Here is a 27192-nt window from a genome sequence, read left to right on the forward strand (position 1 = left end):
GCAATCTAAACCTGCTGACATCTAAGCACAATTCTAGCAACAAAGGTACAAGTGGGTTAACACTGCTATAGGCCCCTAGTGTTGAATAGTCAGTGAACAACCTAGATCCATTTTGGCTCACGAAAAAGGCTTCCTCCACTCCATGTTACGCTCTGTTGTAACAGGTAGGGACCACCCGACAGGTGGTCTCCTCCCATTCGCTACTCAATGATACAGGTATCAGGTATGATGGTAAAGTACGAGTAAGTGGTGAAAGGTAAAACTGCTCGCTTGTTGTATGAGTTCATCCCTTGCCCTCCCGAACCAACCAGTGACTGCCATGTGCCTTCCCCTCATGCCTTCATCTCCCTCCACCTGGGCACACGTCCTTGTCTTTGAAATAAAATACCTAAGGCCCTAGAGCTTTCACTCGACAATGATTATTCATCCCGGTCAAAGAAAGTCTCACTCGGAAAACAATTCGGGAGCCTTCTGTACACTCTCCCAAAGGTCATGGGCACCCTCCCAAGTCACTTTCATTCCCCTGCGGGCTCCAGGTAACCCGACACCCCAACCTCCTTGTTTGCTTGCTTTTGTTTTATTCGAAGGGATGAAGCACACGATGCCTGTAACCCCCAACACTCATGAGGTCAAAAACACTGGTGCTAGTCTTTTAACAAACACTGAATCCCATATTGCTAACCCTGTATGCCCCTTTTATCTTGTTGACCTCCGTTAGAGATATTCTTAGATCATGTGGGGAACGAGGACCCATTTAGGGTTATGGCTTCTAGGTTATACTATCAAATTTCCCCTTGATTTCATCACTTCCCTGAGTTCATAACTTGGTTGGTAGATTATTACCAAAGTGAAAAGAACCATTTTGTTTCTCCTTTAGGAATGGTAATCCTTGAGAGAACCCCTCTTTTAATTCAGAGAGCTCTCAATTTTCCCGCATCTCCCTCTATGTTCACCTTTACTAATTCAACCCTAGATGGGAATTTTACGTCACTCCCAGTGAAAGAACAACAAGCCTTCCTAGAGAAAATTCTCACTCCTGAGGCCAAAACCTTGCCTCCATACATTAAGCTCCCATTAACTCTTTTTAAACCCGCAGTTCAGCCAGTCTTAGCTGCTATCACTGGTATTTTGGGTGGACACACCACCTTGCTATTAAGCAGGGTGTCTCTCGAGTGTTTACATAAGATGAAGCAGTCCAGATGCCAATTGAACATTCTAGAATACCTCTCGGCCTCCATTCGCTTCCAATTATGCTATCTCAAGGCCTCCTCTTACTTCCGCTACTACTCACTGTTGTTTTACTTGTTTCTCTACACCCATATTGAAGAATTCCAATGTCTTCACCTAGATGTGTTTACCCCCGATAAAGAGAGAAATTCAGTCTTTGATTGGAATGTATTTGTAAGAAAGAGGCCTAATTTGGGAGGATATTCTCAATTCCTCTCATCCTTCATGGTTATTGCCTACCAAATCATTCATGGAGTCCCACCCCCCATAATCTTCCCTGAGCAAAAGGAACTCCTCCAACTCCATGAGCAAGTTTCCATTGGGGACTGGTACCTCTATGAGGACTATACAAAGATTCAGGTTTACGGGTGCAAACTTCCTCCTTATCATTTGCCAGTGTTTCTACCAATGAGGGTATTCGCCTTCGCCCTCAAGTTCATCAGGAAAATCCTCATTGTTGACCTGCTCCACTTTGTACCAACCAAGAAAGGTTACATATTTAAAATGGGACAGTTGGTAGGTCCTTTTGTGATAAACACCAGGAAAGCCTTCAAGATAGTTGAGGCCATGCTTGAAGCCATGGAATTTGAGAAAGGACAAATATGGCATTACGATCCTTGAGGTATCCTTGCTCAGAGAAGGGAAAAGATTAAAGCCTCAACTTATGTGCATGATCCTAACCCCAAGGTCGAATGGAAAGCTAACTTTGATTCCTGGCCTCTTAATACAGACATGGAGACCGAGTCCCCAGTCAGCACGGACAAAACACAAAAAGGGATGCTGACACTTCAGGGAAAACTGACATGGAAGAAGGAATGACTCATAAAAGGGCCAGAAGTCAAGGGCAGGAACAGGAACAATAAGAGGAAGAGGAAGAGGAAGAGGAAGAGGAAGAGGAAGAACTAAACATCCAGCTCCAAAAGCAAGTGTATGAGAACCCAAGATTTCAAGCTAATTTGAAAATACCTCCAGTTGCCTCATCAACATCCTTGACTGAGGTAGTCATCCCGGAGTTCGAGGAAAATATTTATGCAACAAGAACATGTTGGTCATAAGGTAGGAACATCCAAGTAAGAAACAGGAGAGCAAAGGAGAAGTTACATCAAGAAATGGCCTCAAGAATCACCCCTCAGCACACTCAGATATTAGTTGCAATGGATCTAGAGATAGAAGAGATGAAAATCAGGTTGAAGCACCCATCCATCCAAAGCCTGCCTTCAGGTTCCCAGTTTCAGGATCTGGATGTGTCTCTAGATTTGACTAGTGTCCCTCTGGCAGACAAAGTCAACCCACACAGGCAGGTAGGAGAAGTGCTACACAATGACATCAATAAGAACCAGATGACTATTTATCAGGCTCAAGTCTATACGTAAAGGTTGAGAAGATCAAGTCTCGTGCTCTTTTTAAACATAAGGAATACTATAAAGAATTGATCATGAAAATGGGACTGGATACGGAAGATGACGCAACAGTGGAAACAATACTAAAGGAAACCAAGAGGGAGAATTTAGAGTTGAGACGACAACTAAAAATGCCTAGAGGTGAACATATACAAACCCCTGAGTTAATCCAAAGTGAAAATGAAAAGGAGGTGGTAATGCAGGAATTGAATGAAAGCAGAGAGAAAGTTGCTGCCCTGGAACTGACAGTTGTAGATTTAAAGAACTGGATCAATTCTCATGTCTGTATTGTACTTGTCCCCAATGATTCTCAAAACCCCACCGATTGCCTTACTAAGGCATTAACATAGCTAAAAAATTTTGAGGACGAGTTCGTGAGAGTTCAATGGGAGTTGGATGCAACTAAAACCTAGGTGACCCTACAAGATAAACAACTCCAAGCAGAAAATGCAAACATCGACAAGCTCACAAAATATTTACAGAGTGCAACTCAAGAGATCAAGGAGTTGAAGACTAAAATAAAAGGAAATCCGGCCCTCATAGAAGCCAGGAAAGTGGTGTGGGACAAGATCATCCAGGAGGTTAATCACAGCTGGGAGCAAGTAGCTCTGATACATGATCAAAAGAAGCTCTGTAATGAATATTCCCCTTCTCTCCAAAATGACAAGCAAGCCAGTATTACTAACTCCCAATATGCTAAGAAGTACATTCAATTTTTGACTGAGAGAACAATTGGGGAGTTGAGGCCACTTGACATATCTAATAGAATGGAAACAATAGCAGATATTTCTAAGGTTATCTCGAAAGAGGAAGCCAGGGCTAAGGTAGAACAAAGTCTGGCAAAGCTACAGAAAGAGGTGTCAAGCTTTGATGTCAAGTTCAATCAGCTTCTCGAGGCCGGGTTACCTAACTAGTGGGGAGTAAATGGAGAATTGCTCACACAGGAAGTGTACAACCAGAAAATGACTAAGATTAAGAGTAGGATAGGTGTAACTCCCGAGAAAACACCAGTCCTTAAAGGAACAACCATAACAAACTTCTTGGAGAAGGAATTTCACCTTCTTGAGATGGTTAAAGATATCTCTCAGCGCAAACTAGATTATGCAGGGGTGATCAATCTTCGACTCCACTATCAGCAATTCAACTCTATTCCACCTCCTCCTCTAGCCATGTGGCAGTGATGCGAGTAGTTTTCCAATCCTCCCATGCTTCAAATGGTTCACCCATGGGGTTCTACAACTTCGCACCAAGCATCCACGTCGTCTCGTCGTCCATGAATATCATGTTTATTGTGCCAGTTATGGCCTTTGATTTTAATTTTTAGTTATTTTTACCTTATGTTTGTTATGCTTTTAATAAGACATTCTATTATGGTTAAGAGGGTTGTGCCTTTGCGCATGCTCTAATTTTGATTTGTGATTTTTGTAATGATGACAAAGATCAAGAAGGAATATCTTTTTAACGACCTATGCTTTAGAGGCTTTTTGTATATATACCTTCCTGAAAAAGGAAAACAGGTTCAGAATTCGATGAAAGAAACTCTATGTTATTTTTGAGATGGTTTTTCGGCTTTGAAGATGTATCTTTCAGAATATTAATGAAATTGTGGTGATTCCTTCGTTCCAGTATTACAATATGTTTTCTCTCTGTTGAAATTCCATTATGTTCATATTCTTCTATGATTTCACATCATGTAGCTGCCAGAAATGTTTCATGTGTTCTTACAGATTCATTTGAATTAAGATATTAATGACAATGCATGTATGAATCTTCGAAACTAACTCTTTAATTGTGCTCCGTGAGTCATTGCATCCGTTCCTTTACTGATCCATTATGTCTTTCCTAACTCAGAAAAGTGTAGAATTCTTGATATCTTGAGCTCTATGTGATGAGTTATCCTTTCTCTTTTATCTGCTTTCATACCTCTGCTAAAGTAATTGAACTGTAAATCCTTGAGCTACTCGGCCTTCACGATTTATCATAAATGTTTCTGGACGTTACATGTGTATGAGAATGTACCAAGAACTATATGGGTTATGTTTTCTTTGATGAATGAACCAAACAAATGTTGTTTATTATATATATATATAAGGAAGGTATATGTGATGTCTCCATTCTTTGAAGAATTATCAAAGACACTCAATATCTAGATGTTCTAGGCACTGGTCTCATAGGAATCTGAGGTTGTCTCTAGAATCGACAACAAGATGTATTTCAAAAGATAAGCTTTGTTTACCATACTTACCCTCCACAAGGTTATGCATTCGACGAAGTTTTAATGTGGTCTCGATCTTCTATCATAACCTGGGTTCCTTGGTTCTTATCCTCAACTCCTTGAGAGTCATCTAGCATGTCATCCTTCCTTGCGATCACTGAGAGATACATCTACGTAGATTCATGTGGCAATGACTGTTGTTGGGATGATGTCTTGGGAGGACACCTCTGCATAGTTTTTGGATGCAAGGTAGACTAGACAGTTGAGGACAACACTGCATAGTTTCTGAATGCAAGACATTGCTATGGGTTGGGGTCCTGATAGGACACCTCTGTGCAGTTTCAGGTTGAAAGACAGACTGGGCAGCCGGAGAAAACATTGCGCAGTTTTGGGATGTAGGACATTGTTGCAAGATGGGGTCCTGGGAGGATACCTATGCACAGTTTCAGGTTACAAGACAGATTGGGAAACTGAGGAACAATACTGCACAATTTTTAGAGATAATGGGTTCCGGTTGACGGAAGGACACTAGAGGAAACCATTGCGTAGTTTTGGATGCCAAGGGAGGCTGTGCATTGCGTAGTTCTAGCAGGAAAGGGAAAATCTTGAGGGTTGTAGAAGCAAAGTGTGCAATTCCGGAAAGATGGATGAGGCTAGGTTGCTTGGGAAACTAGCTAAGTGTGAGATCAATGAAACTGATGTAGAAAATGATAGAACTTGACTATGATCATGCACTTGAACACTTAGTGATACAACATAGACCATATAGAACATATAAAACATACTCTTCTTGATGCAACAACCTTCACAACAATAGTGCGTGAAGTGAGTGTGAAACATGTCTATGTGATGAGAACGACCCATACATACAAAGATTTCCCCTTGAAGCAAAACAAACTTCCCTTTGCATGACAAACAATAATCCCCATGCCCAAAGATGACACATGTTGCATAAAGATGAAAACGTGAACCACTCTTAAGATCAAGGAGGGGGCTTGCGATCATCATCTTACCAATAAGTGACCAAGGTGTTGGGGAAAATTAATTGCTTGATAAATAAATAAAACAACTAATCACCTAGACATTATTTATCAACCCGAGGAGCATCTTTTTATTTCAAGGCAATCAACAAAATATATGCATAACAATACCAACAGCTAACACTGGTTCTATATGATTGTGTTCTATACTATCAAGCTCATTCAACAAGAAATAAAATGTAAGACTTGAATAATAAAACTAAAATTAAAAAGAAGAAAGTAAATGACAGGAAAAACAATTATGCTAATCACACAACTTGAATCATTGCTAAATTAAACCACACATTGTTGAATTGGAAATTTAATCTATTGCACTCAACATAATTCAAATGTTAATCTAAAGCAGTAAATTAAATGAAATCTAGAAAATGGATGAAATAACAAATCTGGAAAATGCAGTAAACAACAAATTAGTTGAAAGAAAGGAAATCTACTTCAAGGAATGACAATTGAAATTCAAATAAACAAACACATAACTACACTAATTTACATGTTCAAGGCAACACCTTGTCCAAGGTAGTGGGCCCAACTTCCCAAAACTTAGTTCCACCTTGAGAAATAACTCAGATCAGATTACAAATAATAGATGTAGAACTCAATGGATAACTTCTTTCATTAAAAGATCTCTGATAAATAATTACAACATAATGAAGCTCTTAGATTTGCCACCAATTCAACAACTATTCATCTCCTATATTTTATCTCTTATCTCTTCTCCTACATCCTATCTAAGAATTGTCCATCTCCTATCTCCTAACTATCCTTCCATTATCCATCATTATTCCCCTTCCTCTTTGATCTCTGTTTTCATTTAAATACATAGAGAGCAAAGGGAAGTTACAACAAAGTTGATTAAAAACTAATTTCCATTACAAATTTGGATTGTACAAAACAAATTGATCAACAAGATCATATCTGAAAGATCTTTCCATCAACATTCAGTAGGAACAAGTCGAATTTGGTATTGCAATTGGAAGAATTTGGAAAATGGCCGCAACAACAAATCTAAGAAAATCACCTTCGAAGAACCTTGCGTTTCTCTTAATCCAAACCAAATTTTGGAAAACTGCAGATTACAAAACTAATTTGGTCCATTTTGCACAAAACCCATGTCTCGGATTTTCAAGATTCTCCTTAATTTGTCCGAACCATCCAATGAAAATATGTCGCTTCTTATTCCAACAAAATTCTAAGTTGGAATATTTATTTATGAGTTGGAAATCATATTTGCAATCTGGAAAAGATCTTGGAGGCTAAAATTGTGAGTGATGTTAGAAGAAATTCATTAATAAACCATCATTGGTAAAATCATGCATAATAATCATCAATTTAAAAATAAAGGAGAAGAAATAATATTTATCCATAAGAGCATAAATAATTATAAAATGGAATTATATGATAAATTATGATAAATGACATGATAAAGAAGGGTAGAAAATGATGAAATAGGTGTTAAAAATTGATAATAATAATGGCAAATTAGTGACCCAACATACCCCAAACTGAATATGTGGCATGCCCTCATGCAACCCAAAGCCTCTGTATTAACTAGGCTATAAGAAAAATGTTCATCCCACCTCATGAAATTGATGGAACAAATGACTTCTTCCTCAAATAATGAATATTCAATTTTAGCAATGTTGATGAAGACGTAACAATTTTCACATTGACTTTCAACTATATGTATATGAAGTTGCAGCAAAATATGATATAAGTAATGACAAACTTCATTAACCATTTTATAAAAAACTACAAACCAGATTTTGCTGAAATTTTGCAAGTAAATTTCTACTATATTAATAATTCTTTATTCCAAAAATCGGATCGTTTTGATGCACAGATCATGAGATATAAGCAAAATGGCTGTAGGTGACAATGCATGATTTTTGAAATTTTACAAACTAATTTAACTTGAAATTTTATGGGTTTGTGTATTTTAATGATACCTCTTTGCTGTCCAAAAATCACAAGAATTCAGTTCATAGTTTTAAAGATATACGCAAATCAATTTTTGCACTGTATAAAAATGAAATTATATGCCTTAAATGAGAAAGAAAGTAGAAAATATCCATCATGTGTAGCAATTCCTCCCCCAAACTGGAGAATTAGCATGCCCTCATGAAATACTAGAAAACAAATTGAGGTGGTTGCTACAATCTGTTGAAATCTATGCTTGGTGTAAAACAACATGGAATAAGGGAGGTGTTGAGAATGAATAAGGAGATCTATGGATGATAAAGAATATTAATGAAATGATCATAATAAATAAATGAATGAAAGTAAAACTCCCCAAAACTGAAAGCTTCTATGTCTCTGAAAAATGGGAAGCGGTAAAGATGTGGAATGAATGATGATAAATAATGCTCAATGGATTTTCATGAAATTCTCCTAAATTTTTAATAAATCAGAAACTTATGCTATTTTACCTCAAGTTTTACCTCCGAAAAATGTGGAATGACATGTATGGACTGGCATTTGTTGAAGCTGATGTAGGCTGAGCTGATGCTGAAAGTGATGCAAAAGGTGGAAGCCATGCAAACACATCTTGTCTGAACAATTGTTCACGTTCCCAAGTTGCTTGAAACTCTTCTGTTAGTTTCAATAGTGTGAGCTCGCTACGAATAGAGTTACCCCCCATACTTGCTGTTCTCCTATAAACAATTCACTATTATGCATGGAAATTTCTTAAATCCACAGTTTTAGTTTTTAACAACAATAGATAAGCCACATGCAAAAATTTCAATTAGAAAAAACTTTTGTATAAATGCAATAATAATATTTTGTCAAATCAACAAGTTATGGCGGAGTTTGGTAATTATTACACATGCTATCCCATAATGCATACCTTCCCCCTTCCAATTAGAAAAGGGCATCCATGACCATAAAGCATAGGAAAAAGGGAAAGGACGTTGAGGATTCATAAATGTAGGCGACCAATCAAATAAAAGTGGCGTAAAATACAACAAAGGAAATCAAAACATTACACATCAAAATATTTGAAATGCTCGTAAAATAAAACAGAGATTTATACCATGATGTAAATAGATATTTACCTTAGGTGGAAAAGTGGCAAACGCATGACCGACGATAAATATTAATGACTGTCGGTAAAGTGATTGGACAACAATGATATAATGTATATAAGATATAGGTTACAATGCATGTTGGCTATTAGAAATGCTGTTCAAATGGGAAATTTTCCTTTAGAAATGAATCCATAGGTGGTAATAGGATAAAGAGTATTTAAAAGTGTAACATAATACTTCAATATCACAAGCAGAGCTGCTACTGCTAGCAGGCGTTCATAGCCTCGACAGGGTTGCTTTTTAACCCCACAAATGAGCCATAGTCCGCCTTTTAGTATTTAGATGATTCTCCTTTTCTTGCTATAAAGAGACCACTATACTGGCATGGTAACCAGATAATCATAGTTCCATTCACCAAGATATAACAAAGTGATTAGGCTGGCTCGTGATGAGACCCCCTATCCTTTTGACAATTTTAATTATCAAGAAGGTCATTACCTTGGTTTGGTGGCCATAATGGAATGTCAACAGTTACATCCTTATGATCATGGTAGATTGGCTCGTACTGAAACCCCCTATCCTCTTTAAGATGATGTGTGTTGCATTTTCCTATTTTCACAGTTTGATGCTTTTATTGTAAAAAGAGGGAGGCTCATTTACTCCTTAAGATTCAGGGATGACATAAGAAGTAAAAAAAAATGCCAATGAAAGTTATACTTTTACCCCCATATCATCATATCAAAGGGATTTATCCATTTGAAAGTGTGAAAGATAAACCAACATGGTATTAAAATAATAAATCATTTTATGATGTGTCCAAAGAGAAGATATTCAACCAGTCATTATATAGATGAACCAGGTCAGTTTCAGAATAAAGATAACCATCAAAGGTTTTACAAGTCATAATGGTATTAATATTATTGTTTTTCCTTTATCTCAGGTACAAATTCCAAATCCAAACAGATGGTTTTTATTTGAAACATAAAAGAGAAAGAAAAATCGAAAAAAGAATTACCGACGATGAAACAACAAAGATAAATTATAGTTATTCATTCTACCGATTTAAACAACAAACACACAAAAAACAAAATTGGGGTTGTTCAATTGATTGAACAATAATAGTTCAATCGATTGAACAACATACACTTAAAAAATCATGTTCAATTGATTGAACAACAATCGTTCAATTGATTGAACAACAACACAAAAACACAAAAAGTGTTGCTCAATTGATTTAACAACAATCGTTCAATCGATTAAACAACAAAATCATAGAAACACAAAAATTGTTATTCAATTGATTGAACAATGATCGTTCAATCGATTGAATAGAAAAATTGAAAAAAACGCAAAAGTGTTGTTCAATTGATTGAACAACAAAATCGAAAAATAAATAAATCCCAAAAGTATTGTTCAATTGATTGAACAACAGTCGTTCAACCGATTGAACAACAAAATCAAAAAAGAAGAAGCAAAAGTGATGTTCAATTGATTGAATATCAATCATTCAATCGATTGAACAACAAAATCATAAAAACGCAAAAGTGTTGTTCAATGGATTGAATAACAATCATTCAATCGATTGAACAACAATCATTCATTCGATTGAATAACAAAATAAAATAAAATAAAAATGCAAAAGTGTTGTTCAATTGATTGAACAACAATCGTTCAATCGATTGAACAACAAAATCATAAAAACACAAAAAGTGTTGTTCAATTGATTGAACAACAAAATCATAAAAACACAAAAAGTGTTGTTCAATTGATTGAACAACAATCGTTCAAACGATTGAACAACAAAAAAACAAATGCAAAAAGTGATGTTCAATTGATTGAACAACAATTGTTCAATCGATTGAACAAAAAAATCGAAAAAACCCAAAAAGTGTTCAATCAATTGCACATCACTTTTTGTGTTTTTTTTTTTTGATTTTGCTATTGAATCGATTGAACAATAATCATTCAATTGATTGAACAAAAAAATCAAAAAAATGCAAAAAGTGTTGTTCAATTGATTGAACAACAATTGTTTAATCGATTGAACAACAAAATCGAAAAAAACACAAAAAGTGTTGTTCAATTGATTGAACAACAAAATTGAAAAAAAACACTAAAAGTGTTGTTCAATTGATTGAACAACAATTTTTCAATCGATTGAACATCAAAATAAAAGAATACAAAAAGTGATGTTCAATTTATTGAACAACAATCGTTCAATCAATTGAACAACAAAATCGAAAAATGCAAAAAGTGCTTATCAATTGATTGAATAGTAATCGTTCAATCGATTGAACAACAAAATGAAAAAAAGCTCAAAAAGTGTTGTTCAATTGATTGAACAACAATCATTCAATTGATTGAATAGAAACATGCACACAAAAATAAGTGTTGTTCAATCAATCGTTCAATCAATTGAGCAACACTTACTAAACACACCCAAATATAAATCAGATTTGTTCCTTTTACCGAAAAACAACTGTTCATTCGCCAATAGAACGGAAACTACAACTTTGAATAAAGCAACACCCGAAACACAAAAACATAAGAGAAATCAGAAAAGAAATAACATTTTATTTAAAAAGAGTAAATAAATAAATAAATAAATAAAGTTACAACAGCGATGATGTTATTTCCTAAGGGAATATCAATCTGTCAATAGAAAAAAATGATCTCTTGGAAAAATGTTTTGGCAGCGATGGCATGAATCTTCAAATGGAAATCAATTCTCCATTTCTTCTGTTATGAATCCTATTAGGTAATGAATTGGATGAAATGCCCTTGTTTCTTTAGCATTTCTTTCAAGAATCACTTGTTCATAAATTGACCTCTTTATTCTCCTAGGACCTACAAAAAATGAGTGCCTCCCTGCAATAAAACATTAAATCATGGAGAAAGAGAGGTGATTGGGATCCCATAATCCAAAAAGTATGAAAAAAAATACCATTACTTACTCTGCAAAACAAATCCATGAAAAAAATAACAAAGTAAAATTAATTTATTACCTGTGGGAGAGCAGTGACCAGTTATGCTAACCTACATTGTTTTAATCATAACTTCTTTATTTTTCATCCGATTTGAGTGATTCCAAAGCCAAATGAAAGTGAATTCAGAGCTATATCTCCAATAGAAACATGTTTTAAAAATTTCATGAGATGGTTTGTCAAATTTATTTAGAACGACCTGCATAACATAGTCATTTTCGATTTCCCATCTTAGACCAACAATAGATATTCTAAGCGTAATGTTTTCATTTGATGACCGATTCAAATGATTCAAATTGGATATTAAAGTATATTCATGTATATTTCTCCAGTTGAAATAGGTTTTTAAAACAAGAAGAATTGATGGGTCAAATACGCAAGTGAACAACTGGAAAAACAAAGTTTTAAAGGTGCAGATTTACGATAGACAATTAGTTTTTTGGTCATAACTCTCTCATATGATATCAAAATTGAGTGATTAAAATTTATTTGTAAACTATATTCATAGAAGAATATACCATAGATATATATATATATATATATATATATATATATATATATATATATATATATATATATATATATTAAATATTGTCATTTAGGCCTCAAAAATCTAAGTGTCCCAACTCTATTCTTAAGCTGCCTACTAGACACCCTGTCAATGTTTTGGTTATAACTTCTTCGTTTCAAATCCAAATGGAGTGATTCAAATTGGGTTGGAAATTAGACATCAAGGGATACTTATGATAGAAACAAGTTTTAAAAATATTCCCTTTTGGTCCCTCAAAACATGACTGTCCTGAGTATGTTTTCAAAATTTTCCTCAAGCCCGCTAGCAAAAAATATATGATATTCAAGCAATTTTTCCAAATTGGTGATAAAAATGAATATGAGTGTTTTCAGAACTATTATTTTCAATATAATACATCTACATACACAAATAAATTAAAACATTTATCACCGATGTTGATTTCCACAGTGTGTTGCAACAAAAACAACTATTTTTACATTAAAAAATGTATTTATTTATGTCCTTATTTATTTTATTTTCTACACTAACCTCCTTTGCTTTGAAAAATGAATATGCTTATGTATACAAATACTTCCAGTGGAACATTTTCGAAATAAGGCCTTAAGTATGTACATACCCACATTTGAAAAATACATGTTAATAAATATTAGGGTATGAGAAGTCAACTTCCCTTGAAAAGATGGTGTCAAAAATTGTTGAAGTATGGAGTGTTGCTGCAAGCAAATGATGGAGTGAAAAAAATCTGCAATATATCCTTTACCTTTTTGATTTCCCATAGCCATCATATCAAGAAGTTCTTGAGTTTTTAAAATAGCTTGTTGATGCAGACTACAAGAAACCTCATTTTCTTCCATAACTTCTACAATTTTTTTGTTTGAAACCTTCCTAATCTCAATATAAGTTTTCTGCAATGGTGCATGTGAAATAGAATGGGTGGGAAGAGTAGGTGAATTTTTCAATTCAACAATGTAAACATGTTGTATAGGTTTATTATAGTGAGGGTGTGGAATGAGTTGAGCAGGACGTTGTGTAGGGAATGGATGATTTTGATGATGTAGTTGATTGTGTTGTGTGGATGATTTTGATAGGCAAGCAAGATGTTGTGTAAGAGATGGTGAAGAATATGAATGATGTGTTTGTGCTACAAGATGTGGGAGAGTATCCATGTAATCATAAGATGAACCATGCCAAACTTGTAGACAAGATTGGTGAGGGTTATATTGAGATTGACATGGTTGCCCTAACACAGGAGTATTCCATAATGGATTATGCAAGTAAGAAAATGGAGAGGAAGTGTTTTGAACCATACATGTAGGCCACGATTTCCATGGTTTTGACCTTGTTGCAGCTTCCCCATCTCTTTGATATGCTACTTCCATCCTAGATAAGGAAGAACAACTATCTATGGGATGCTCCTTTTGGCAATGAGGGAAAAAAACTTCTTCAATTTCTTGATTTTTTTGAACTTGCAAAACATCCAATTGTGAATTTAGAGAGCTAATAAAATCAATTTTAAAATGTTCAAATAAATCATTGATTTCAACTCCTATATCTCCTATTCTTGTAGTAGATTTGGAAAAGAAAGAAGAAACTTCTCTAGAATTCTTACTAGCCTTGGAGATTCCTCTTGAATACCTTATGCATAATTCACAAACATCATCATATGATAACTGAAAAACATCACCTTTTCCCATTAGATTTAAGAGTTCTAAAAATTCATCTTTGATTCCTTTAAGAATGAGTGTTTTTAAGATCTCTTTTTCAAATTCTTATGCTTTGATTTTTGAAGGTTGTAATGAAATTGCTCTACATAGTCCTCCAAGCTTACATCTTCCCCTTGTATCATATTGAAAATATCTTCATTGACCTTGCAATAGCCTTGGTACTTCTTCAAAAATACATTCTTCATGTCCTCCCATGTTTGGATGCAGTTCCCACCAAGGTTCATGAACCATCAGAGAGCTGCTCCTTTTAGAGTAAGAGGAAACACTTTTAACCTTTGATCATTAGTACTATTAGCACTCTAGGAAACTCTCCTAGGTTGCAGCTCGGAGATCCCTGGTAACATATAATCTTCAATATTGTTCTCAGAACTATTGGAATTGATGATGGTTTGGATCAAGTCGGATAATCATTTTAGCTCTATTATCACTCAAGACATGCATGAACACTCTCAACAACACAAGGCTTTAAACCACTAATGCTCAATAATTTGTAGATTTAATGGATAGATGGAGAATACTGACTGTATCAGTAGATTGCATATATAAACATAAATGGATGACTAGCTACAGGCAACAAAAGAGAACACTGACTATATTGGCAGATGCATATATGACTACATAAAAATGTTTAGCTACAGGCAGCAAAGAATCTTGCAATTCTAAGTTATCAAAGAAGAGATAAGATGATAGTTATCTAGCCTTAGACACAAAGGAAACATGAACAAAACTGTTCAAGTGCAAGCATAGAATGGCAAAGAGAATGGATGTTGAACATATAATGGCAAAAGAAGCTTGTATTTCTAGAATGGAGATGAGAATCTTGAAGGAAGAAAGGAGGAATAATCTCCAGGAATTGAACCCTTGTTACATCTAGTTTTCAGATATTTATAGCCTTTACAATGATATTCAACCTTCTGAGGCTTGAGAGGTCGTAATCGATCACTCTGTCTTGTTTGATTATTTGATTCCCTGAAGGCAAGCATGGCTTGGAGGTTTTTCTCCTTCTGACAGGGGAATAACTACATCCAGATATTTTAGATAGTCTGCTGCGCTGTCTGGGGGTTATCCTGTGCCATAGATGTTCCATAACATTTGTTGGGGTGGTTGTTGCGCTGTCTATGCTGTTGATGCTCCCTGAACTTTTTGTTTCAGGTTGCAACGTGCTGTGGCCCTTCTCTTTTCCCTTTTTAGGCTTTGTTTCGCAGCAAACTGCATCCTGGGCGCTGTTATATGGCGAAATAGATCTTGGGGCCTTTGTGTTTCCCTTTAAATTGCAAACCATGTCTATTTTGGTTATAAACAATGAAACACTGCAACACTGCTAATTCCCACCCATCACTGTGTATTTTGGACTTCAAAAATTCCTAAAATATGGTTTAGTTATCCATTAGGTCCACCCTCATTGCCATCACAAGTCGCATTTGGCATGGCCTGTGTATTTCTTTGTATTTATGAAATATACAAAAAACACTAACAACCGTGAATAAACAACCTTTTCGGACTTCAAAAATTATTAATTTCCCTTCCTGTCATCGCAATCGCAAGGCTCCCAGGCTTCCCTTGTATTTCATTGAAACACAAAAAACATTGAAAAATGGCTTTCCCCGGACCTGAAATATTATATAGGGTCATTCCTGAACCCTTTCAGGTTTGGGGTTTATCACTATCGGTGGTGCCAGCCTCCCTTTGTAATTTTCGTTATATAATGAAAATATACCAAATACATTGAAAACTGCTTGGGTGCGGACTTGAAATTTTATAAGAAATCATTTGTAGCGCCACCGGGTCCGGCCCATCAGGTCACATGCATATATATGTAAAGGCCCCTCCCCTTTGGTTTCCGCCGATAGCGATCCGGTGATGTAACGTGTGCTGTCAATCAGCGTGCGCGATCGACAGTCCACGTTTAATCACCGATCACAATCACTCCTTCCCCTTTTCTGTGCCGATAACGCTGATTCGTCTTCACCTATTGCGACCCGCCGATCCGATCATCGGTGATCGCTGATCGGCGGTGTCATGCACTGATAACCACTGCCTGCATGTGCTGATCAGATCTATCGATGCGATCCACTGATCAGATCTGGACCGTTGATCGGCCAGATTAGACAACTATCATGCATTTGGACTGTTAAGCCTGGAATTTTGGTTTTTCATGTTTTTTTTAAGCATTTTGCCTCCCGATAGTGTATTTTTTCCCTTCCAAGGGCTCTTTGGCATGCAATAATTTTGACTTTGAATGATCCTTAAGATGATTTTGAAGACTTTTGGGGCATACTTGGATCCTTTGGCATGATTTTTTAAGCACACCTTGAGACTTTGGGGCACATTTAGATCCATTTTTGGGCCATTTTCCTCCAAGGCTAACATTGGCTCCCTCTGGAGATGAAATCCTCCATGTGAGGTTTCAAGAACCACAGATCAATGCCTTTCCTGTATACAACAAGATCAAATCTTCCTCCTAGTGTTGCATTGGGCATGGAGTCTATTAAGCATGAACTAAAAACTTTGAAAAAAACATATTTACAATACCAAGGCCTGAAATCCTTAACTGAAATAAAGTTCGAAGAACATCCCATTGAATGGGCCATAAAAAACATATCCTTCCTTTGATGCATCCCTTTTTAGAAAACAATCACCAAACTGAAAATTGACCCTTTTTACCTTTCCATGAAAGGTTTCTTTCTCTTGGTCAATGTGTATATCAGCCAATTCATCAAAGACTTGCAAAATCCTATTGATTTGATCCTCTACTTCAAAAATTTTGGAACACTTGACATTATTAGGCAGAGATGGTCTATATTTCAGCTCCTCTCCGTATGCTTTTAGCCTTGGATGTTTTGATTGGGAGGTTTTGTACACCTGTTGAATGATAAGGTCTGCTTCACACTTTGCTGTGTCATTTGTGACCTGAAAAGTTAATATGAAAGATGAATCAATGCATTCTTGTGTGGGGGACACAAGGACTTCACCTGTTCCTGCAGCTCCCTCAGAGCAAGCCCCATCAAAGAACATGTCCCAAATCTGTGGGCCTTCTTCCTCTGTGATCTGGAAAACTGATTTTTTAAGCTGCGTAGAGGCCAACTGATAAGGCTTGGTAATGTCAAGACCGAGCTTATCCATGACAGCCTTGGGCATTGGATCATGGCTGGCTCCAGTGTCCAGAGGGCAATTGTGAAGGATTTCATCATAAATAGACAGAGAAACATAGAATGATGGGGAGCTGTCTTCATAGTTTTCGATCATTGGGCTGAGAATAACAACTGGTTGGTCATCTTGCAGATTTACATAGTCAGTGGAAGCTTGGATGGTTTTAGGCTCAAGAGCCTCAAGGATAGATTTCTTGAAGGACTCATTCTTCATTGGTTCAATAAGGGGCATAGGTATTCTTAGCTTCTGGACTTCTGATTTAAAACTGAAAGAAGAAGGGGACTTGTTAAGGCCTCTTACCTTTATGGCTGGAGCTTTGAGAATGATAGGATCAACTACTGATTGCTTCTACTTATTAGCTTGTTGTTCTATGGGGACAACAACTTTATGAACAGGAGTTCCTTTGACATTATTCATCATAGACCTCAGATTATATTGGTGCTGATTTTTAGTTTGTAGAACAGCTCCACCATCCCACTCTTGGTTGATCTGGTCATTGAATAATGACTTCTCATAGGCATCTTTGGTTAAAAAGGTGGTGCTGTCTCTGTCTTCCATACCATGGATCTCATCATCTTCCTCAAATTTCTCTTCTTCCATGACTGCATTCTGAAAAGGGACCTTCAGCCTTTGGTCTTCATTGGCCTCTTTGCTTCTTTACAAAATCTGCAACTGCTCATCAAGTCTTCTATATAGATTTGGATTTGGAGGAGCAAAGGTATTATTAACCCTTCATTTCCCAGAATTCTGCTCAACCTTTAATTTGGAAACTTTAGAGGCTAATGACTCGATCATTTTGGTCATTTTATCTATCTTAGGATCAGAGGATGATGAAGACTCATCCCTCTGTCTCCTTCTGTCAACATTACCTTTGAGGTTTTCTACAGCCATGATGTTCGATTCTACTTCCAAGGCTGCATCCTGCATATCAACCAAAGTAGCACATCGCCTCTCCCTCAATAGTAAACAGAATTTAGAATCAAAGGCACTGGCATAGATGAGTCTAGCAGAGGTAGTGGTGGGTTTTACTTCAGCAGGTATCTTGCTGTACATGTGGTTAAATCTCTTATTAAAATCAGACAACAGCTCACCATTTTCCCTATGTAAGTTCCCAAACTCAGTGTGGTAGTAGAGGAGATCCTTCTTATCCCCCCAATGCTTCAGGAATGCATCATCTAAAGCCTCAATATCAACTATATATCTTGGGCTCAGTTATCTGAACCATTTTCTAGCCTCTCCATCTAGGCTTTGAACAAGATTGTCATCCAGACATCATCTTCACTAATGTCCAGGTCACGATAGCTATAGAATGATTCAAGATGTTCTTCAACTGTAACACCTTCAGTCCTACTGAACTTAGGAATTTACTTATGATATTCTTCAGTAGGCATGGCATTCAAAGGAGTGAGCAGTGTTAGAGGTCCATACCTAGCAGCTATGATTCTTTCCATTTTGGTGGGTGCTTGTGGTCCTGCCATAGCTGTGGTGGCTATATGGGTACTAGAAGTCTAAATGACAGAGGGCCAAGGAGTGATTGATAGGACTAAAGGAGTATGATGGATAGGAGGTGAGGTTTTATTTGGATTTACAACAAAGGAGAACCTAAAGAATAAGGAGCTTTATGAATCTCTAAGATATTTTCTTAGTTGCTAGTATTAGAAGCTATACTCTCAACATGTATTTGTTCTATTGCAGGATTTTCTTGAAGAGATACAGGAGATTGTTAGGTTTACATGAACTTGATGCTCCTTTATGAAATACCTTTCTTTCTTTGATGATCTTTTCAAGGTCAGGTACTGGTTCAGCTTGTGACTTCTGTGGATGCCTCACAAACTGAGCCAGAATTATGATGTGGAGTTGCCAAAAAGTTTCGGCCTCCAGTAGAGTCGCCAGATAGATGATTACAACCAGAAAAAGTTGTTGAAAAGTGTGCAACAAGAAATGTAAAAATAGAAATTGCTAAAAATAGCAGTTTCGCCAGTGTGGAATTTTGGCCACCTTGGGTGAGAGGTGAAACTGCTAAAAATAACATCTTCTAAAAATAGCATTTCTAGGACCCTTCCTATTTATAGCAGTCCCTGGTCTATCTATAGGAAGTAAATTTGAATTTGGTCTTACCAGCAGTTTGGAATATTAATTAATTAATTCAGTTTGAGTTAATTAGTTAAGGAAAAGAAAGCTTGAAGTCTTTGTGAGAACATGCCATTATTTCTCCACTAATTGGGGAATGTGTCCATGATTTGTTCCACTGATTGAGGAATTAAGGATGAGTTCTATATTGAGAGGATCAGTTGACTTAGTTTAACTTAGTCAAGTTCAGTTAGATTAATCTAACAAGTTGTTAAATTAATGAGATACAGTTTGTTGATGCTTGCATGCATGTGACAACTGTTATTTTCAGATAGTTGTGTATTCAATCATGGATAACTGATGCATGTCAGTTCTGTCAGAGACCCAGTTGAGATTAGAGAAGGGACAGTGTACTATCAGTTGGATGAATATTTTTCCTATAAAGGAAGCTCATCCATGATGAGGATTTATCTCCTTAAGGTTTGTGCAGTTAGATCAGAGGTTAGTGAGTGTGTGAAGAGGCCAATTCATGCATGCGACACCACTGGACCCCAAGGAAACTGCACAAGGAAATAGGAGGCTTGGAGGGTAGAGGAGAAGGTTTGTGAGAAACCTTTGACTGTCTATGAGTAGCAGAGGGATTGTACTGAGAGCTGGATAGCTTCCGAGCTAAGGTTTTGTGTAATCCGGACTATATTTCCACTTGTATGATAATACAGAGATGGGGTTTTAGGCAGGTGCTTTCCCCAGGTAAATTCTTTTTTCTTATGTGTGATTGATTCCTTCTTATCAGTTATATGTGTTCTTATTGATATTGCTCATGGTTGATTAAGCTTCCAGAAAATTGTTTGTAGAAGTAGATCAAGTGTTTTGCTTTAGTACATTGCATTACCAGGTTGATATACAGGTGGGAAATTTCTACATGGTATTAGAGCTAGCTGATTTGTAGAAAAAGTTCTACATGGTATCAAAGCTAGCTGATTTGTAGGAAAAATTCTACAAAATTCTACAAAAGTGTCCAGACTTTGTCTATCATCAAAGCTGGATCTGTGTCATCTCCTAAGGAACCTGAGCTTCAGTTTCCTATCCCTGGCAACGATGCCATGTTAGCACTCCAGGAAACTCTCCTAGGTTGCAGCTCGGAGATGCCTGGTAACATATAATCTTCAATATTGTTCTCAGAACTATAGGAATGGATGATGGTTTGGATCAAGTCAGATAATCATTTTAGCTCTATTCTCACTCAAGACATGCATGAACACTCTCAACAACTCAAGGCTTTAAACCACTAAAGCTCAATAATTTGTAGATTTAATGGATAGATAGAGAATACTAACTGTGTCAACAAACATAAATGGATGACTAGCTACAGACAACAAAAGAGAATACTGACTGTACTGGCAGATGCATATATGACCACATATGAATGTTTAGCTACAAGTAGCAAAGAAGCTTGCAATTCTAAGTTATCAAAGCAGAGATAAGATGACAGTTATCTAGCCTTAGACACAAAGGAAACATGAACAAAACTGTTCAAGTGCAAGCATAGAATGGCAAAGAGAATGGATGTTGAACATATAATGGCAAAAGAAGCTTGTATTTCTAGAATGGAGATGAGAATCTTAAAGGAACAGAGGAGGAATAATCTAAAGGAGTTGAACCCTTGTTACATCTAATTTTCAGATATTTATAGCCTTTACAATGATATTCAACCTTCTGAGGCTTGAGAGGTCGTAATGGATCACTCTGTCTTGTTTAACTGTTTGATTCCCTAAAGGTAAGCATGGCTTGGAGGTTTTTCTCCTTCTGACAGGGGAATAACCGCATTCAGATATTTTGGATAGTTTGCTGCGCTGTCTGGGAGTTATCCTGTGCCAGAGATGTTCCATAACGTTTGTTGGGGTGGCTGTTGCACTGTCTGTGCTGTTGATGCTCCCTGAACTTTCTGTTTCGGGCTGCAGCATGCTGTGGCCCTTCTCTTTTCCATTTTCGGGCTCTGTTTCCCAGCAAACTGCATCTTGGGCACTGTTATATAGCGAAATAGATCTTGGGGCCTTTGTGTTTCCTTTAAACAGAAAACCATGTCTGTTTTGGTTATAAACAACGAAACGTTGCAACACTGCTAATTCCTGCCCATCACTGTGTATTTTGGACTTCAAAAAGTCCTAAAATATGGTTTAGTTATCCATCAGGTCCACCCTCATTGCCATTGCAAGTCGCATTTGTCTTGGCCTGTGTATTTCTTTGTATTCTAAAATATGAGAAAAACACTAAAAACGGTGCAAAAACGACCTTTTCAGACTTTAAAAATTATTAATTTCCCTTCCCAGACCCTTTCGAGTCCAGGCTTCATCGTAATCGCAAGGCTCCTAGGCTTCCCTTGTATTTCGCTGAAACACAAAAAACATTGAAAAATAGCTTTCCCTCGACTTGAAATATTATATAGTATCATTCCCGAACCCTTTTGGGTCCGGGCTTTATCGCTATCGACGATGCCAGGCTCCCTTTGTAATTTTCGTTATATAACAAAAATATACCAAATACATTTAAAACTGCTTGGGCACAGACTTGAAATTTCATAAGAAACCATTTGTAGCGTCGTTGGGTCCGGCCCATTGGGTCGCATGCATATATATATGTAAAGGCCCCGCCCCTTTGGTTTCCACCGATAGCAATCCAGTGATGTAGCGTGGGCCGTCGATCAGTGTGCGCGATCGACGGTCTACATTTAAGCATTGATTGCAATCGCTCCTTCCCCCTGGTCTGTGCCAATAACGTCAGTTCGTCTCCGCCGATTACGACCCGTCGATCCGATCATCGGCGATCACTGATTGGAGGTGTCATGAAACAATAACCACTGCCTGCCTGTGCCGATGAGATCCGCCGATTAGATCTGGACCGTTGACCGCCCAGATCGGACGGCTGTCGTGCATTTGGACTGTTAAGCCTGAGATTTTGGTTTTTTCATGGTTTTTTTAAGCATTTTGCCTCCGGATAGTGTATTTTTTCCCTTCCAAGGGATCTTTGGCATGTGATAATTTTGACTTCGAATGATCCTTAAGAGGATTTTGAAGACTTTTGGGGCATACTTGGATCCTTTGGCATGATTTTTTAAGCACACTTGGAAACTTTGGGGCATATTTAGATCCATTTTTGGGCCATTTTCCTCCAAGGCTAACAAGTCCAATAATCATATTCTCTACAAAGTACTTCAAACTCAAATAAGAATGTATTTGGGTCTTCATTTTCCAAACCATGAAAATTTGGTAGAGAAGATGGGGGAATTATGTGCATTTGTGTCACTCCTCCTAGATCTTTGATGGGGAATTCAAAAGTAGAAATGTGAGCCATTTCTTACCATAATAGAAGATGTTCTTCATGTGTTTCTTTAAGCATCTTCCTTCAAATCTTCCTGTCAATTGGTTAGTGAAATGGATGGTGCTTACATCACCACTTGAGTGGAATCATGATATTTTCTTTTCAAAATTCTACCTCTAAAATTCCTACTTCTATCAGTGCATGCTATATGACCTAAGCCTGACTATTGAGGGTAGACCCATCGCTAGTTCCCCAGGATGCACACATAGGTTCTTACCTTCTGTCTTCAATATCCAACTCTCACGAAGTCAAGTATGCATCTATAACGAGATATTAGTGTGGTAGTGAAACTTGATTGTCTCCTCGGCAATGACGCCAAAATGTTGGGTAAAATTATTTGCTTAATAAAAACAACTAATCACTTGAAAATTAATTATCAACCCGAGGAGCGTCTTTTTATTTCAACGCAATCAGAAAATATATGCATAACAATACCAACAACTAACACTGGTTCTATATCATTGTTTTCTATACTATCAAGCTCATTCAACAAGAAATAAAATGTAAAACTTGAATAATAAAACTAAAATTAAAAAGAAGAAAGTAAATGACAGGAAAAACAATTATGCTAATTACACAACTTGAATCATTGCTAAATTAAACCACACATTTCTGAATCGGAAATTTAATCTATTGCACCTAACATAATTCAAATGCTAATCTAGAGCAACAAATCAAATGAAATCTAGAAGCTGCAGGAAATAACAAATTTGGAAAATGCAACAACTTAACAAATTACTTGATTAAAATGAAAATTTACTTTGAAGAACAACGATTGAAATTCAAAGCAACAAGCACACAACTAAAGTACTGTAGATGTTCAAGGTAGCACCTTGTCCAAGGTAGTGGGCCCAATTTCCCAAGACTCAGTTCCGACTTGAGAAATAACTCAGACCAGATTACAGAAAACAGACATAGAACTCAATGGACAACTTCCTTGATTAAAAGATATAAGAGAAATAATTACAACATAATGAAGCTCTTAGCTTTGCCTCAAATTCAACAATTGTTCATCTCCCATCTCTCATCTCTTATCTATTCTCCTACATCCTATTTAATAATTGTCCATCTCCTATCTCCTAATTATCTCCCCACTATCCCCCTCAATTATCCTCTCTCTCTTTGATCTCTGTTTTCGTTTAAATACATAGAGAGCAAAGGGAAGTTACAACAAAGATGATTACAAAATTATTTCCATTACAATTTTGTATTGATTACATAATCTTAGTAAACAATATCAAATCTGAAATATCTTTCCATCAACATTCAACAGGAACAAGTCGAATTTGGTATTGCAATTGGAAGAATTTGGAAAACGACCGCAACAACAAATCTAAGAAAATCGTCTTCAAAGAACCTTCTGTTTCTCTTAATACATACCGAATTTTGGAAAACTGTTCATTTCAAAACTAATTCGGTTTATTTTGGACAAAACCCATGTTTCATATTTTCTAGATTCTCCTTCATTTGTCTGAAACGTCCAATGCAAAACTGTCACTTCTTATTCCAATGAATTTCTAAGTTGGAATATTTAATTATGAGCTGGAGATCAAATTTGCAATCTGGAAAAGATCTTGGAGGCTAAAATCGTGAGTGATGTTACACCAAATTCATTAATAAACCATCATTGATAAAATCATGCATAATAATCATCAATTTATTAAAAATAAAGGAGAAAAAAATAGAATTTATCCCTAAGAGCATAAATAACTATAAAATGGATCTATATGATTAATGACGAGATAAATAATGGTAGAAATGGATGAAATAGACGTTAAAAAGTGATAATAATAATGACAAATTAGTGGCCCAACACAAGGAACGATCGATCATAGGATCCACGGTAGGCTCTGAAATTTGCATGCGAGACAAAATTCTGGAGGGTTGTTGTAGGCGCTACTACAAGTTCACAGGAAATAGAGAAATTGTTGGAATATTCTCATAATATGACACTGTGCTTGATTACTCAGAAAGGCTCTTTGATAAAGGGCACTTTAGCATTGATAATTGGACCATCTTGAGTTTGAAATTGCTTTTGGAAGGTGTGGAAAATTGCACAGATTTTAACTTTTAATGTGAATATGCTCTCTATTGTGTTTGATACCTTATGAATTGAAAGCTTTTAGGATACAATTTGATGTTGAAGAATTTGCAAATAGGCCTCTAATTCACTAAGGAACCAGGTATTCAAAGTTTATTGAGGTAATCAAGCTGTTACTAGAAATAGGGCATTTGAGCACTGATGAATATTTGGTTTCGAGTTATAGAGATGCACTCTAGCAGCAAGAATTCTACAATATGGGATTTCAATATTTCAAAATTTGAGATTCATTTTGATGGTGAAAATATTGATTGAATAAGGACTCTAAAGTAGCATGGAATTGACAATTCTGAGTTTATAAATTCGAATAACCTTTCTTTATCCAAGGAAAGGTGGTGACCATTCTATCATAACTGCATATGGGCATCATCAAGTTGATTGATCGAAGACTAAGAGTACTGTTGGGTTGCAAAGTTTTTGCAAATTAGGACTTTCGGTTGCTGAAAAAGTCCCTAAGTTTTAAATGTGCATCTGGGAAGTTAGGATTTAGTGGATAGGTCATTTAGGCTCCGATAAATTGCCTATTGGGAGCTCAAAAATGTGCTTGACTAGAAAAGTTAGATAGTGAGGGTGCTCTGTTTGATTGGTAGCAACATATTTTGTCGCAAAAAGGTTCTTCTATTGTGGTTAGAAGATGGGATCTATGTCAATTCCATTTACAAGATCAACATATAGTGTTGGGAGATGTTTTGAAGAGGACTTTTCAAGTAAAGATCCACTTCTTAATGACTTGGATGCTCTTAGCACCTTTGACAATAGAAACTCTGACAGTCCAGGGATATCTATATCATTGTGTCTGACAAGCCTGGAATCTTTTGTGATGCCTTTGGAGCCTACTTTTGATTCTTTGTAGCACTCCCAGGAAAACAAGCATGATGCACCTCTGCTATCTGCATCAATGGAAGGTAGCCTGTCCTATAGGAGTCTAGTGGAAAAAAATGAAAATACATTGGAGAAACTCCAAATGATTTGAATGAAGTTCTTGAACACAGGTCATAGGCTTGGTGATAAAACTAATAATGATATTGTTGCTCAGGTTTTGTATAGGTTGGGACTTGCTGAGCAGTTAAAATTTCCCAGAAACACTGACATGGATTTTGCATTCAGTAATGATAGAACCAATGCAATAGCAAGAAAACATGAAGCAACTAGCCAAGAAGACTTGGAATTTACATGCACCGTATTGGTTTTAGGAAAAACCGGTGTAGGACAAAGTGCAATAATCAATTCTATATTTAATGAAGTTAAGGATGCAACTGATGCATTCTAACTAGCCACAAAGAAGGTTTCAACGATAGTTGGAACTATACATGGAATCCAACTAAGGATCATCGATAGTCCTGGCTTGATTCCTTCTTTTGTTTGTCATCGTAGAAATGAAAAGATCATGTCATCAGTGAAGAAGTTTGTAAGGAAGTATCCTCTAGATCTTGTATTTTATGTGGATTGACTGGACATGCAAAATAACAACCATAGTGATTTTACAGTGATGAAAATCATCACTAAGACTTTTGGGGCTACCATTTGGCACAATGCATCTTTAGTTATGACTCATTGCCCTTCAACTCCCTCAAATAGTACGGGGAATGTTTATAGAGACGAGTCTCGTTTTTCAGTCATGCAAGCCATAATAAATTTAGAAGAAATGATAACCACTCTATGGTTACTCATAACAAAATCATAGATCATGAGTTTTTTTCACAACATGATGATTATTATTACAGGCCGAACAAGTGGTTCATCACAAAAGGAAAACATGGGAATTTTCTTAGGAATTAGATACTAGAACAACACAGTTTCTCTGCTTTGCTTGGAGAAGAGAAAAACTGCAGGCGCTTAACCGCTAGAAAAATAAAGGAGGCTTTATCTCTCAATCAGCAAGGTCAAACAAAGAAAAAGGTTACTAGATTAATTGTTTTGAATGAAGAAGATCACGAGAAACCAAAGGAACAAAAAACTCATAGATTGCGTAAAAGTTTGAGAAATAATATGCCAAAGGATTTGAAAGTTTACTATCCTACAAGGGATGATCCAGAATCTGTTGAAATTTTCTATTTTGATATGGAATGCCTAGCTCCTTTTTCGTATTTGTCTTCACCAATCATGAATTTCTACATTCGCAAATCGGTGCTCTAAGAGAAGTTTCTCGGCCAGAATACTTAACGATGAAAATGAAATTCCAATTGCATAACGCTTGAAGAAAACTTAATTGCTCAAGGAAATCGATGGCTCACATTATTCCTTGTCCAAGTTAAAACAATCCCGTTGGCACAAATTGCATGGGGTTTATACATAGGTGTGCCCTCGCAAGGCTATTTTTTCAAACCACCTATCTAAAAATCGAG

Source organism: Pinus tabuliformis, chromosome J, assembly GCF_031772625.1.
Source record: "Pinus tabuliformis cultivar Carrire ecotype Pingquan chromosome J, CPIR1, whole genome shotgun sequence".
Lineage (NCBI taxonomy): Eukaryota > Viridiplantae > Streptophyta > Pinopsida > Pinales > Pinaceae > Pinus > Pinus tabuliformis.